Source organism: Eutrigla gurnardus (genome assembly GCF_963514095.1).
Source record: "Eutrigla gurnardus genome assembly, chromosome: 3".
NCBI classification, from domain to species: domain Eukaryota; kingdom Metazoa; phylum Chordata; class Actinopteri; order Perciformes; family Triglidae; genus Eutrigla; species Eutrigla gurnardus.
In genome coordinates, this window is record NC_139917.1 from 6048182 (window position 1) to 6065058 (window position 16877).

At 38.6% G+C, this 16877-nt stretch overlaps 1 long non-coding RNA gene across 1 annotated transcript in view; it reads left to right on the top strand.

Moving 5' to 3' along the window:
* Positions 1–16877, top strand: part of LOC311010753 — a 222006-nt gene that overhangs the window by 99770 nt on the left and 105359 nt on the right. The window contains exon 3 of the long non-coding RNA XR_014596830.1: positions 13933–13967. This is a non-coding gene — a long non-coding RNA (uncharacterized lncRNA). The remainder of the gene's footprint in view (positions 1–13932; positions 13968–16877) is intronic.

The window sequence follows — 16877 nt, forward strand, 5'->3', positions numbered from 1 at the left end:
GTGTTGTAAAGGTGATGTACGGCTGGTGTGTTGCTGTGACGCCAGGCGGATGTTTCCAGCGTGTAGAGGATGCTGACTGGCAGCAAGGCTTTCAGCCGGGTTGATTTATAGTATTTCCAACAAAGACAGCCTGCAAAACAAATTGTTTTGGTTTTTCTGTCTATTTATATTTTTCTATTGGATGATGATATGCAAGTCTAGTCCAGAATATGAGTGAATATTTTGACTACTAGTGCCCAGTTGCCATAATATTTCAGGATCACACTCAGCTTTGATGGCCAAATATGTGAACACGTAGAAGGAATTTATATCAGTTTGTATCGTAGTTTCTCTCACATATTGGATGGAGCAACATTCTCTTAGATTTTTCTCACATTTTCTCTGAATGTTTGTATTAAAAATAAGAAAAGCGTACTGCAGATACAGTGTTTACCCGTGCTGATTGACGAATCCCACTTGATCATAAATTGGAGTCGTTTGGCCGATTGTTGCTCATTTCCAATGGTAACGCCCCCTTCAACACTATATAAGGACAAGTGTTGTGCCATGTGCAAATACTCTGGCACATGCTTAAAAATGAGACCGATGCCAAAATAAGGCCGTCAGAAGGAGAACTTCAGTAACAGTGAATTAAAGTACTGTTAAATAAATGTCAAATAAATGTGTGATTTTCCAGGAGTTACAGGAAAAGCATAGACGAGCAAAATGTAAGTCATTCAGAAGCGCAACACACTCAATACCTTCTCAGGGTTTTGAAAGTTTATGATAAAGACAAGGTCTTTTCTCATGCTTTGGATCCACTCTGGCACTGTATTTACATTATTAGTCCATGTCCAACACAATCATAGTTTTGTTACATTCCAGATTTATAATAAATTGTGGTGTTGAAAATATTAGCCGTTGTCCATCATTAGTATTTGCCTATATTGAGTAGAAACTTTCACAACTGCTGTCATATGTATTGACTAGCATTGGAAAAAACAGTCATTTAATGTATTTATGTTAACAGTGGTATAATGCAAATAAGTGCAGTCACTCAACTACTAAAGCTAACTAGAATGTATTTCTAGTTCATGCTGGTTTACTCTGGAAATATTGTAATTTTTGCAAAATTACATGTAAAACTGGTTACTTTACAAATTTACAGTAAAAAATCGGACTCAGCATTGGTCCCAAAACTCCTGTATCAGTCAGGCTACATTTACAATGTTTACTGAGGTAATAAATCAAATAAGAATGAGAAATGGGGTCATTTTCGTGTAGACCTCTACTTCTTCAATCAGACTTATTTTTTTATCCAGAGGATACCCCCTGGTGGCTGTAAGAAACAATGCAAGTTTAAGGCACTCACGCTTGGCTTCACTTTTCAGAACTAGAAGTTGCTTCCTGCCCCAGGCCAAAACTCACACTTGTACTCAATATAGTGTGTCTTAAAATTGTATTCATGCTCCCCATGGGATTAACCCTATAGCATTTCCTCTACTGCCCTTAACTTTACATTTTAGCTCAAATACTGGCAAGGCTTTAAGAACAAAAATATTTTCCCTCTGTCTATCTCTGCTCGTATCGAAATCCAGAGAGACAAGACAAGCAGAGGCTTGTCATGCTGGTGGAGTTATTATACTCACTTGGCAGTCTGCTTATCTGTCTGTTTGTCCTTCTGTGTCCTGGGAGATGTGTGAGCTAGAGGGACTGTCATTATCTCCCTATCTTTAGTCTTTTCTACCCATCTTCCCCTTTGTCTAAATCCCAAGTATGGGCTGAATTAGACATGTCAGCTACAAGAAAGTCACTTGTTAGGTTTCCATCTAATCTCACCCCTCCAGCCTGTGAGCCTCTGGTGTTTGTTGATATCGACTGGTGGCTTTTCAGGGGTCAATAGGCTCACCTGTTGACTTCAGAGCAAGTTGCATCATGTTGAGTCTGCCACTTTTTAAGGCGTAATAATAAGTTCTAATGACACAGGACATATGATAATCACATGCATATAACAAACCATTCCTAATGCATTTCCCCCCTAAATCAATGCATTTTTTCCAGCCAACATTGTGCGAAACATACAGAGACGTAGAGGTCAAGATATATTAAACCCTTTGGATATAATTCGATTTCTGATTACACGCAGAGCATGTATGTAAAAAATAATCTCCACTGACATACACTGACATTATAGGAAAGTTGCTGAAAAAGATGTATGTAATGTTGCACCAAGAGAATAGAACTTATAAATAAGTTGTTGGTGGTGTCAATGTGGTTGGGCTAAAGACAGCAGCTCAGCCTGGTCACACTCAGCCCAGTGGCTGAAAACACTCAGGCTGTATTGAACGTCTTTTTCATTTTCTATTTGCAGCTTTGATTGAGGGTTTTTGAATGAAGCGTTGAATGTCTGTTTTCATATTTTACGACATCATCACCCTAAAAAGATGGGAAAATATTGTGCAGAAATGCAATTCGTGGTGCTGTCAGGCTCTTCGGTTAATAGCGGTGCCTGTGAGAGAGTAAACTCTTCTTGACTGCAGTGAAAATGTTGTTTTTCAAAGGCTAGATGCAAACTAATAAGGGCTGAAGCTGAATATTTCTTTAGATAAAAACATGGTGTGAATTTTTATTTAGGGTCATTGTTATGAATAATGTTTCAAACTACTCAGTACAGTACCTTAAAAACACCCATTTGGATGTTAATTAAAAGTTTGGATACCAACTCTCAGATCCTTACAAAACTGCGTGTTTGTTGATAATTACGTTTTTACTAAGTTAAACTGAGATGATGACCATTGTAAACGTGAAATATAATCATGTTAACATTGTGTTGTGGTAGTTAGCATGCTGGGAATTTGATTCAAAGTCAATTCTTAATTAAAGTACATTGTATTTCTACTGAGGTTTAAGCAGTTTCATTGTATCACGCTCCATTCGTTTGCCAGAGAAGGGTCATGAAAAGTTGTCAGTATGAAGAGTTTCAGTGTTCTGTTCTACCAAATAAACTTCTCAGATTCGAGATGCTTTCCCATCTAATCAATGTCATGTCTAAATGGTTGCAGGGATGGCTTTTATATGCTAATCAATGACATCCAGGATAATGGAGTCATCTTTTATTACACTTGTGTCAATCAGTGTATTGTAGAGCTTGTAAAAATGAAGGACGGTAAAATAAACATGAAGCTTTGATCTTTGGAAAAGAAAAATATGTCATGTGTTGAGAGGATTAGGATTAGATACAGCGCATGCTTTGAAGTTGTTTTACTTACATTTGCAAATTTAAAAAGATGCTTAATGAATTATGTCATGAGTCTATAGTAGCTTAAAAATATAACGCTTCACTGTTGAAGTCGGTTTTAGGATTCTGTTTCGATTCTCTGACTGGAATTGTATTAGTTTCAGTGTGACAAATCAAAACATCATCACCAATTATTTTTGAAAAACTGATTTATGGAAAAGACCCATCACATGTGGTAAATTCACATATGGCATATTCACATTCAGTCATTATGCTTTTCAAATGATAAAGAGGATATGTGTCCCATGTCTTACATCACTGAAAAATCACGTTTCTATGTCCAACAACAACACGTCCCTACAGGACACATGCATGTTGTTCAATCTGTTTGTCTCACCATTTACATGTAGTCCTATTTGTAGAAACCAGTCTGATTTGTGTCCTCAGATAGTCCCCAAAAATGTGCTAATGATTCTTTATTGTGTATGAACAGAGCAGAGCAGTGCAACAGTTCCTTCACCCCACTCCACTCCTCCTGTCATTTAGACAAAAATAGTCCATCAAAAGGAGCCAGGCTGAGATTTTCAGATATTGTGGTTGTGAAGATCATGTTATCATCATTATCATCACCATCGTCATTACCATCATCTCCATCATCTCCATCATCATCACCACCAATCTTTTCAGATCTGCTCCAGTAATGAGCTCACAACAGCATGAGGATGACTGCATGCATGCACACACACACACACACACACACACACACACACACACACACACACACACACAGGAACAGCTGGCATCTGTTCCGGTTCGGCATCTTCATCGAAGAGGCCTCATCATCTGCCCTCCATCTCTCCTTTTGTCTCTCTCTCTATTTGCCCCCCCCCCTCCCATGTTTACCCCATCACACCCTCATTCCCCCTTTTCTCTCTCCCTTCTTCACCATCGTTCCCTCCCTTACTGACTCCACTATACACCCCACATCATTTTAAGTCAACTTACATTACACACAAACACCTCCTCCATTACCGGCCCCAGTGAGTCCGACCCCCCTCGGTGTCACCTCCTCTGTTTCTTGGCTGTTCAAACAAACGCCCTCTATCTCACCATCAAGCCATTCAAGGACACCTGTCTTGCTCACACACACACACACACACACACACACACACACACACACACACACACACACACGCACACAGAGCATGGTAGTCAAATGACTCTCCTTGGCTGCATCCCTTTGAGGAATATTACAGGCTTCTTCTCATGTCTGCTTCAGAGAGATGACTTGAGAAATAACTTTCTCAGCGCACAGCAATTCACTTATTTGAACGTAGCTTATCAGGGTGTTGAATACTGGTGTGTTCAGGTAAAATGTAAGAAACGAGATTGTAAAGGAGTGTATCACAAGGGAGATAGAAACAAAGATAACTAGCACACAGGTTAGTCAGTCTACATTGTGAGAAATCTATCAAACCCCTGCTGGCCGATCCGGTCTTGTTTACTGGCCGTGGCCCCCATTAAAAACAAAACTAATGTGTCTCACAGCTGAGGGAACAAACATGCTGTTTTATCTTTGCTTTATTTGTCCTTTGGAAAACTAGTTCCTCTTCAAAAATATAGAATGAATGTAAATAAATAGCCATGGGGTCTATATACTGTGGTACCCGGGTTTATGTGTTTCAGTCAAAAACATTGCATGAGTCCCTATAGTTTAAAAAAAAGAAGTCTCTCATGCTGCCGATCACACACTGAAAATCAACACAAATATCTATGTTGCATTTAGCTCCTTTAAACTCATTCATTTTGCTGTGTTGCTTCATCGGGTTAGGTCTTAACTTCTCATCATCTTCATCACACCAGTTTCAGAAGAAATAGTGTGCTCTGAACTATAGATATTAAATAGTAAAACATTAGTTTAACCACTTGACAGCGTGTCCAATGGGAGGTCAACATAATTTCTAATCTAGGTAAGAAACTCAAAATGAAGATTGCCTTTTAACTTAGAAATAAATCACGTTTCACAGCCACCTTTCTCTCTGGTGACATACTGTACACGCATGCAGCCTCCTCCATTTTAAGCAGCCTCGATTCAGTGTAACATGCTTTTCTATGTTTCATGATCTCTTACTCACCACTACATTCTCTGTAATTTAGCTGGCTGGACATCATTAACTATTCATAGACAGCAACACTGATGTAAGTAAATCTATAAAGCTTTTCTTGGTAAACTCCCAGAATACCTCACTACCTTTCTCTCTGTCAACTAGTAGTTACCATCTGCATGCCTCCAAGTGACGGCTTTTGAATGTTCCTCGGACTTTGACAGACTTTGGCAAAACAGCGTTTTCTTACCATGCACCATGGTCATGGAATAATCTCCAAAAAGCTCTTAAACTAAAACATTCATATCTATTTATGATTTTGAGTGTATCATTGTTGTCATTGTTTTTCTTGAGAGGCCATTGCGCTTGAGTAACTGTCATTCATTTTTATTGTTCATTTGTATATCATGTACATGTTTTATATAGTTTATTTCGTATGGCTGCTACCTTGGCCAGGTCTCCCTTGATCTCAATGGAACTTCCTGGTTGAATAAAGGTAAAATAAATGAAAAAAAAGGTCTGTTCAGTTTAAATGAATTGTACTGCAAAACCTGGTAGAAAGGTAATGTGGTGCTCGTCCAGTCGCTTGCTGCACACTACATGTTTGTTGGAAAACATGTAGTGTGCCTATGACACACGTGTGCATGAAGGTGTTTATCTTCATCAAATCTCATCATCAACATCAGCAGGCGGATACAATATGAACCACACCAACATGAACAAGCCTATATGTGTAGTTCATTTTGTATCTAACAAATGACTGCATTGTCTCTTGTCACCGTGGTTCTTTCCCCATAGCACTACCAGGCCGACACTACGAGGTTAGTAAGGTTTCACTTTAGGAACATTTACACAATATGAGCAAGATGATGCTTTGACTTACATGACATTGAACCACATTCTCAGCTAAACTGACTCAATTAAGGGCATGTTCGAAAGGCTGATATTTCCAGTGATCGATCCACTGATTATATTACCATCATTTTGTATAAACATCTCTCTCACTCTTTTCTCCATCCAAAGAAGGCACCATCCTGATTCTGTGTGTGTGTGTGTGTGTGTGTGTGTGTGTGTGTGTGTGTGTGTGTGCGTGTGTTTTTTACTCTTTTTCACCCAGTCTTTATTGTTTTCATATTCTCTTTTCTCTGTGCCTGTGGAAATCATTCTGACTATAATCTTTCTCTCTTTTTCTGCTCCCTGCCTGACCCTTTTATATAGTGAGTAGCGTCCGACGCCAAGCCGTACAAAAGGTGCTGTCACACACAAAACAAAGAGTCAACGGGGAGATGTCTCTGTCTGCAGGCACACACAAGCAAAGGGCAGACCAAGATGTGATGATTTTAATCTGCACTGAACACCAAGCCTAATGTGTTTAGCTGCAGCTGCCGTCACTAGTCTATTGTAGGAGGTCACGGTGGTGTCGGGTCTGCAAACCTTTGGCTTTAGCTTTACTGTAGGGTCAAATAAGTGATATAGGCAGGAGCGTTGGAATTATTATTGATTATTATTATCATGTACCGGGGTTGATGCAGGCCTCCAGACCTTTGTTTCATCTCTCTCATTTCTACACTGTAATAATACAATATGTTGTCTATGTTATGTGATAGACAATTCATAGACCCCACAAATTTGATTTCATAGCATACAGTGCAGCAAAACAGGTACTGTCCTACATCTTAGCAAATACAAATTATAGCCTCTTTTCCCACCAACATTTGTGTAGTAATTTCTCTGAAACTAGTGTAATGGGAATTTTGGATGTTTGTAATTTATAATCAGAATATTTGTCAGGCCAGACGTCGATCCGCATCTCCTCTTCTGACTGTTTTGCTATGACGAAAATGAATGCCTGTTTGTAGATGATATGAACATGAGGGCCACATTGACATAAGATAATTTCAGGACTATGACGCCTGTGTTCTGTAAATCTTGACCTTGCCTGTACATCTTGTCTTTGTAAGATAGGACATGATCCGTCCTTTGTCCATGGTTCCTCCTCCTTAAAAGGGAGATTGTTGTTAGACTCAGGGTCGTTCCTGCTGATTCTGAACCTTTGCATCAGAAGGCAGGGGTGAACAGTACTTTCTCCTGCAGATGAGAATACTTAGTGGAATAAACCTCGGAGAAAAAGCTGATCCTGGTTGTTGATCTTTATTGGGCAGATTCATTTTTCCACAACACTAGTGTCTTAATTTATTCCTCAAAATTACTAAACACAATCTCAATGAACATACAAACATCTCACTGTAGAAAGGCATCAGTAAATCTGTACAATATAAGCAAAAGCATGGCATCATCTGTAAAATGATACCACCTTTTCAACTATTTGAGCCCTAGAATTACGACTGTGCTCAGGGTCACCATCTTGCTGTGTAATCAGCCTCTATTAAGTTTCAATGAAGAACGGTTAACTCTGATACTCTCATGACACACGGTCTGGACACCCTTGCTGTGAGGCACCAGAGCACTGATGAAACCATTGGGCGAGTATCAGAGTTAACTGTTCTTGATTGAAACTGATTTGAAATCATTTTGTGTGTGGAGTTCGTAGGTTTCAGTCCTGTGATATGCCCTCAACCTGTAAGTGGGATTGACTCCAGCCTCCACAACCGTGAACAATAGGCACGCTAGAGAATTGATAAATGGAAGGATTGATGACTACGTGATGTCCAGATTCTGTAATAGAAAGAAAAACAACAAAAGACAGCTTTCAGGCTGAGTTAGGCCCTGTTATGGGCCAAGGCTGTCCAAGATTGCTGGTCGGCATGTGTTCCACCTCTTCCACACTTTCCTGACCACCATGAAATTTGCTTTGGATGTTTCTGGCCTTTCATCTAGAAATCCATCCAGTGAAAATGTTGGTCGTGGCATGACACCATTGCTAATAAAACTATAGATAAACAAAATGCAGCATGTAGTTATTTATTTTTTCTGTATTGGTGCGTAATACATATTGCAGCCTCTAGGGGCCACTAACAGGCTTCAGACTTTAATGAAACACAGTATTGTGAGCCCCATAATATAGTGTAACATTGGTGTACGTGATTTTCCAAGATTTGCTTGCCTTTCTCCTACTCAACCTACTTCGTAACACAGATATTCTGTAGGGTTTTTATACTTTGAGATCAGATAAACACCCCATGGTCGAGGTTATTGAAGAAGTTGTCCTGAAGACTGGCATGGAGTGAATCATAGTACCTCACATACATTTTAGCTTACCTTTAGCCAGGATTTCATAGATGCCGTATTTGGCTTCTATGAAACAAAACTTGTCGTACTGAGAACAACGTTATGTGAAAACATAGGCCTAGGGTGTAACTCAGGTTACTGTTGAAGTTCTGACAAAAACCCTCTGGCTTTACATAGGCCTTTGACTCTTCTGGTAGAGGCACACTGAGAGTAGGACTTCTTTTTTCAGCTGAAGAAAAATAATGTTCATTGTTAAAGCTTCTGTACTCCAAGAAGTCTGCTAATTGGGCATCAAGGACAGTGCTCTTTTGTTTTTTTGCATGTATCAATTCAACAATATATATCATCAAATATCAGATCCTTTAATTTTTTTATTATTATAATAACCAGTTAACCCTTTGCTATGTCCCATCGTTGAATGCAGACTGGCCAATCATAACTTAGGATCAGCCAGGTCCAACAACTTCCTGCCTCCACAGACTCTCATGCAATAATTTCATATTCTCTTCATGTTCAGGCTGGTTTTGTGGGTTTGGAGCCAGTCCTGGTCAAACGTTGTGTTATAGTATTACCACAGTACATGAGCACATCACCAACGAGTGTTAACACTTCTTTGCTTTGCTTTTGATGATAGTAACAATGAATAAGCTTAACAGGAACTCAATTTCATTGTTGTTTTTTGCGATTGTGGTGGTTCACTTTTACAGTCGAGCATCTGCTGAATCACTTTCACATTCTGGATGGATCCTTCAAACACATGTTGGTGACCTTTCGTAGACGTTTTTTTTTTTTTTTGCATTTTTATGTGGTGCTCGTGGGAAACGTGTACATTGCCATCTTGGCCTGGAGCCATTTGTTCATGAGATTTAAAATCTCATTGGGCTGAATAAAGATAAAGAAACATCCAATCACAGCCGTGACATCACACAGCAAACAGCCAATCAGTGATCTGGCATGAATGGCATGATGCAACAACAGAAAGTACTGACCTAAATCATTTGAAACAAGAACCCGCCGTATCATAGTTAAATATATCATAAAAAATGAGAAAGTATATCATATTCTTTATTTACAAATTGATCATTTTGAGACTTTAATTTCAGCTGTATTACATACTGAAGATACTTATTGGGTTTCCATAGTAAAACAAACAACATTTTCTGTCTGTAAAACTGCTCTCAAACTTGTGCAGTAAAAATGTGGCCTAAAACCAAACAAGCGTGCAGAATACTGCAACATTAACCTCATTTTCTCTCAGACTATCTTCAGTTTGGTTTATTTGCTTCTCCACGTACATTTACATCTTTGTGAACCACAGTTACATGCATACAAGTAGGTATTGTACTACACAGAGAAATAAAGACACCTAGTCTCACCTAGTATACCTCAAATACACACTCACACGCACGCTCACACACTTCTTAATGTGCAGACACACTGCATTAATTACACACATGGCGCTCTCTCTCTCTCTCTCTCTCACACACACACACACACAGGGTGTGTATGTACAGTATTAAGCTGAGTGTTGGGTGTGATAGATTTCTTGATGTGTGTGTTTGTTTATTCATACACACGTGTTTGAAGGTAATTGAATAGAGGGTTGAAGAGTGTATAGAGACGTGTGTGTTTTATTACGTGTGTTGCCAAATTCCTGCTCTACGTGTGTGTTTGTGTGTGCGCGTGTTTGTGTGTGTGTGTGTGTGTGTTTAAAGGTAACAGTATAATGCGTCTAATCCAACAGAGTGTTTGTGTGTTATTCTTATCTCCTCTCACACACTGTATCCCAAGGCTACTTAGACTGCTATCCTGCTGCTTTACACACATACAGGCGCACACACACACACACACACACACACACACACACACACACACACACACACACACACACACTTGTCCACACAGGTGTACAGATATGTACACAATTTTTTTTACATTAGATTGAAATTTAAGGCTGTGTTAGACATTGTTGTTGTCACAATATGAACAAATAGGAAATATGAACAAATTACAGATGAAAGGTTCAAACATAAAGCCTCTTCATGGTGAAATTTTCCTTTTCATTGTTTTACTAAATAAACCAATACAATCCATTGGGTTAGTTGAATAATACATTGGGCCTTATTCAAGAACCCTTAGTGTGAACAGATTTGTTGTGTGGCATGCAAAAGAGAAACATTTGAGGCATTCACTTATTTTCTCATATTTCTTTAATTTTCACTTCCTTATGTAGGAAAGAGAACGAGTCACGTACAGGCAGTCTGCAGGAGAAAAGGCACCTGCAACATTTAAGAATCTGAATGCCAGAATCTGAGTGAATTTGGAGAATGAATACTGGAATTTACTAAACTAAAATACAAAAATGAAAATATCCCTAATGAAAAATTAATTTCCTCTTCACCACGTCAACATCCACATGGCTTGCCAATTTACTGAGGACTTTAATTAGCATTCATTATGACACAGAAATGTAAACATTTCATAGACTCTGACAGCAGCCTCAAGGTCTGTAGTTCATTACATTTATTCATATCAGGTATCATGTGCCAAAATACATACTAACGGTGTAATACCACCGACCGAAGGCCGTGTCTCATGTTTCAATACCTCTCATCAGTGACAGAGATAAGATATGCTTTAGAACATTAATTAGCATCTAGTTTTATGTCAAACTGTTACAGCTCTGCTCCGATGAGGTTTGCAGCTTTCTACTGTTTAGGTCAGGTCAGGTCAGGTTACTTTATTGATACCCAAGGGTAAACTAGTTTTGCAGTCGAGAGTTAAACAAGCAACAGAAAACGAACAATCAAATCAGAAACAGGACATTTAAAAAGAACACATACACATGAGACAGCTTCGGCTCGACAGAAAGTGCTGCAGTTCATGAAATAAATATACGGTAAGAAGTAAAAAGCATGAAACTAAAAAAAATTAAAAACACCAAGAGCAAAATTTCCTCCAAGTTAAGAATGAATAAAAGCAATGAGATGAAAAAAAAAAGGGGATACATCATGCTCCGAAAAGTGACTTGTGCAGCTTTTGTGCAAACTACAGCTTGTTTACCAGTGTTACTGCAGCTGGAACAAAGCTGTTTTTATAACGTTTTGTTCTGCAGTATGGGACTGACAACCTCCGTCCAGAGGGAAGAAACTGGAATTCACTGTGCAAAGGGTGTAAACTATCATTTAAAATGGTCGTGGCTATCCGCTGTAACTGTCTGGTATACAGGGAAGAAGGGTTCAGCTGTGGCTCACCTATCAGCTTACTTTTATATTATCTTATTGTCACTGACAATGTTAAATGTATGATTGTGTGTTTTTCTTTTGCTGAATTATGAGCAAAACATGAAGCTTTACAGGTGAAAGTGTTCTTTTTACTTTTTTCAACATTTTTATGAATGAAGCTTGCCAACAAATGGGGAGGAATAGATTGACTCCTGTCAATTATGTTAATGGCCAAACCTCATAAATGCACATTCCTGAGTTGGCCCTGATCAGCATGGAACGAGCCATTTCAACAAGTTTGTGTGGTTAAGATGAGAGAGTTTGGTGAATCCAATTAAAGAGGATGAGAATATAGAAAAAATATTCTTGCATTCAACACAAAGCTGAAAACAGGATGTCTGTCAGATCGATATTTTGGAGATGTAGGTTTTTTGGACAGCACCCTCTTCACCCTCAAATGATGCAAGTTGATTGAATGAGTGTTATCTGCCTACTTTTGTCAATTAACTTGCATGCTAACATCACATACATACACTGTTTCAGTAACAAATGCATCTGAACCCAAACACCAGTCTTTTTACAGTAGTACAGGTTTTGTTGTCTAAACCTAAAGTGGTTTTGTTTTAATTCACGATGTTAAGTTCACGTTCAACGTGGGCAGGTGCATTGTGGCCCAGCTGAAGCAGTAGAATGGTAAGTCAATAACCACTGATGCCCATTCAATCAGCTGATAACATTGGACATGGTTTTTGATAGCTAGCATATCTACATCATAGCTGCTAGCACATTTCAGGCCCTACAGAATAGTCTCTTTGCTTGACTTGACCTTGATGGAACATTGATAGGATGCAACTGGCAAAGCTGGATAGCAATGCAACAACTGAGCCATGGTGCTGGTAGAGGACTGGTGAGTTGGTAAGACATATCAATGAAGAACAGTCGCAGTTGTCATAAATGAAACATGAACATTTATTAATGGGGACTGTTGTTTTTTATGATTATTCTTGTGGTACAAGAGTGTTTAATACTATTTTTCCTGCAACACAAGGGAATAACTGTTTTTATAGACAGATCATTGACCGCTTCGTAGTTGGCAACTGGACTTGCTTTAGGTTCTACAAGACGTATTGCCTCTCATCCGAGAGGTTGACTTACATTGCCTACAACAAAGCTTTTGAGGATTCCCATGACCTGGTTGACTTCCTTTACAGACATTTATAGACTTATCTGCAGGTGAAAAACATCTGAGAATTAGCTGTTTTGCCTAGTTTATTAAAGTGATTTTATCTTCTATCTGCATGAAATACATGTTTCATGCTATGTTTTTAAACATTACATTTTTGTTTTTACATTACATACATAAATCTGACAGGGAGAGTAGAGATACAAACCAGAAATGCTGGGAGAGGCTGACATACAACAAAGATCCCTGGCAAAAATCAAACCAGGGATGTTTTGATTACATGGTGTCTTAACCACTTGGCCACCACGAGATTTACATACTTTCACTGGACAGCAACGACCTTTGTAAAGTGGATGCTTAGATCCTGGTCCTGAGTTTTAATCCGCTGACCGATTGGATTCTTTCTGTGCTCAGTTTCTATGATCTGTTTATATTGTGCTTGAGTTTTCTCCAAAGCCCCACATGTGAATTGGAAATTCGAATTTCCATGTAGGTATGACTGGAAGAGGGGATGTCTAGAAGTCTGTATGTATTAGCCTGCTCAGTCCAGAAGCCTTTTTCTTGGTGTTGAGAGGATTAAATCAACTCCTATCGCGGCTGCACCTCTGACACTTTCAGGTCAGTTCGCTTAGTTCATCCTCATAAATAATAACTATTTGATTGCACCGTAAAACTCCAGTCTGCCATCAATCGTGACAGCTCAGAATCACCTGCATACATCACGTTTTAGATGGGGTGGTGAAAATATGCAGTGTGTATCTGATACACACACAAGTGAATCCTGTGTGTGTGTGTGTGTGTGTGTGTGTGTGTGTGTGTGTGTGTGTTGTATGGCAGTTTGACAATGTGGTTGTAAAGCTAAACCCAGCTGACTCTTGCCCTCTCTATCTGTCCTCCACATTACAGAAATCCATAATTCAACCGTCACTGCTATACCCCACAGCAAGCCCCACCACTGGATGTGTGTGTTCATTGTTTTCTAACAACCTTTTTCTCTCGCTCTCTCCCCACCAGGTAAATCCCTGTCTGCCTTATCACCTTCACTAAAAGTAAGGAAATCAATACCTCTGATCTCTGTTTCTTTCCCTCTCCCTTTCTTGTGCCCTTGTACCACTGACTGTAGTTTCTCTCTATCTCACACACACACACACACACACACACACACACACACACACACACACACACACACACACACACTGCTTTTTCTTGTGTTGTTATTCATAAGGCAACTATTATTGACACAGAGAACAGAGACAAATGACAGTGGAATATTTATGTTCAATGTTATTAGTTGATGTTCATCTTTTTATTTAATTTTTTTTCTAAGATCACCTCATTAGACAGGCGATTTACCTGTCTAATGAAACTTGAGACAGAGAATTAATCACATTGAATAATTTGTCATATTTAAAACTATAAACCAGACAGCAGAAAATGATTAATTCTACATGATATTTCATCCAATACCTCTTGGTTGCTATGTGCAGGAGCCTTACTGGTGTTTTGCATGAACATGTTAAAAGGGTATCAACGTTCATGTTTTCGGTGAAGTGAAGGTAAAGGCAAACACGAGCGTTGTTTGCTCTTGGGGGATGTAACGGCTGTGTAACAGCATTTGAAATTCTACAGCACAAGACATGTCGAGATGGCAGGTGCAGTTTTAGGAGTGGCAACGGCGGCCATCTTCTATTCTAGTAGTTCTCCAAGTGTCCGCCGTGGCCCCCTGGTGGGGCCCGGAGACGAGACTTTGGGGCGCATATGAGTGGTAGAAAATGTGATGAGCTCATGTTTAAGAGCTAATGTGATGTGTTTCACAGCACAACAGTAAACAGATCAACTATCACACAAGGTTTATATGGAGAGATGTTTGATGGTGACAAAAAAAAACATGATAGTTCTGACATGAATAAGACAACAACAAGCTGAAAATATGACTCATACTATCACGTGCACATACCTGGTTTTTATGTTTGTGGATTTTGAGACCAATTGAGTTTTTGACTGATAAGCGCAAAACAAATAACCTGATGATGGGTTTTTTTGCACACCTTTAACTTTGATAATTGCTGATTTAGTCATGGATTTAATGTTATAGGATTCAATATCAAGTTTTCATTATTTCTCATATTATTTATTGCAAAATATAGTAATACTTTAGTTTCCCCAGTTATGTTATGATGGCAAACAATCGCATGATGATCATACAAAGTGCAGATACAATAGAATAAACTTTATTTATCTGGAGGGAAATTGTTTTGCAGCTGTAGACACATGTATAGAGAGGGCACATAAAACATATTATTAACAATTAAGATTATCATCACATACTTGTTTGGTGCAGAGCGTCCCGTCCTGTACAGATGTGTACCAAAATATTGTGCTTGCTTTTGTGTTTCACCAGGCGAATATTGCTGGTGCAATATAAAAAAAACATGAGTCTATTGCTAGTCCAGCTCCCTTCTCCATTTAAACAGTATTTCTCCGGTAATTCAGATCAGGCCACAGCAATAACAACTTGTGTGATTTGATATCAGCGGATCGACGGACATACTCTTGGAGAACACTAGTTTTAAACACAATGGAGCCAGAAAGTCATACCAGACTTTCATGCAAAGAAAACAAATGTGAGCAGACCAACCATCTGGGATTGTTAATGCTGCACTGTAAGTGATTATATTTATATTGTATTTATTTTAATCATTATATTTTGTATTTTGATGAATCAATTTTAAGTTATTCAAATGTATTTAAAGATAATTAATATGATTTATTTCAATTTTCAATCAAATTAGTTTTTTCTCTAACTTAAAAGTAGTAGTTTGCAGCAGTATTACACATTTTATTCATTTTTATGTGTTAAGTAAAATTATGTTAAAATATATTGTAAACTGTTGCCATTATGCCTCTAATTAGATGCAAAAATGTAACAATGCCAGAAATAAACAGGTTAAAAAACAGGTTAACTGTAAGTGTCATAAACATAACTGTTAACAATAAGGTGCTATTCAAAATGCCAAAAAGTTAATAGTGAGGATGGTAAAAGAATGAAATGGTTGACGATATGGTGCAAGTAAAGGTTATGAAAACATTGTGGTTGTTCTGGTTTTAATTACGCTCTTATCAAGTCAATGCTATTGACTTTTTTTCAATTGCTAGAAAACAAATTAAATACTAATACAGGTGAACGTGTTACTTACATGTTCAGTCAACATATTTAGGACTTGCTCATTATGTTATGAGACAATGTATCTGACCAGCATTACATTTTCTTCTTAATGTATTATTGCATATAAGTTGTTTATGAACAGAATTTTTAGGAGACAAATAATGATTACGTACTCAATATAAAAGCATAATCAGCATAATTCTCTGGAAGAAGCAGAAGCTGGCAGGCTTAAATCCCATGGCTGAACCTGGACAGAGAGGCGACGTGGGGCGAGAGAGAAACTCAAAGAGAGAAAGAGAAAGAAGAGATTAGTCTTCTTGAGCACACAGTTACATTTGTGTCATATATTTCAAGAAGCATTACATGTTTTGGTTTTGATATATGCAAAGGCCTTCATGTCCTTATGAATGACCAGCGTAATCCTGTGTTGTCCTGGGATGGTGAGGTGAAGAGAGGAAGATGGGTAATTCCTCCATTCCAGCCAGAGGTTTAAGGATGAGTCTGGATACAGGCAGAGAGAGATTAAACAAAAGAGAAGGAGAATAGAAAGGAAAAAGAAATTAAACCAGCGAGGCCTTGGCGGATTAATCCACCAAAGACATGGAGAGGAGGGCAAAGGGAGAGATGAATAAAGACTAGAGCGGTGAAAGTATTCAGACAGAGAGGTTGGACGTCTTGAGAGGTGAGAACAGATGACCAGTCAAGCTCAGTAAACCAGTGAGAGTTGAGAATCTGACAGTATTTGTCCTTCACACCTCTGTGTGGATCATATGGCAAAGGGCTTAAGTGATGC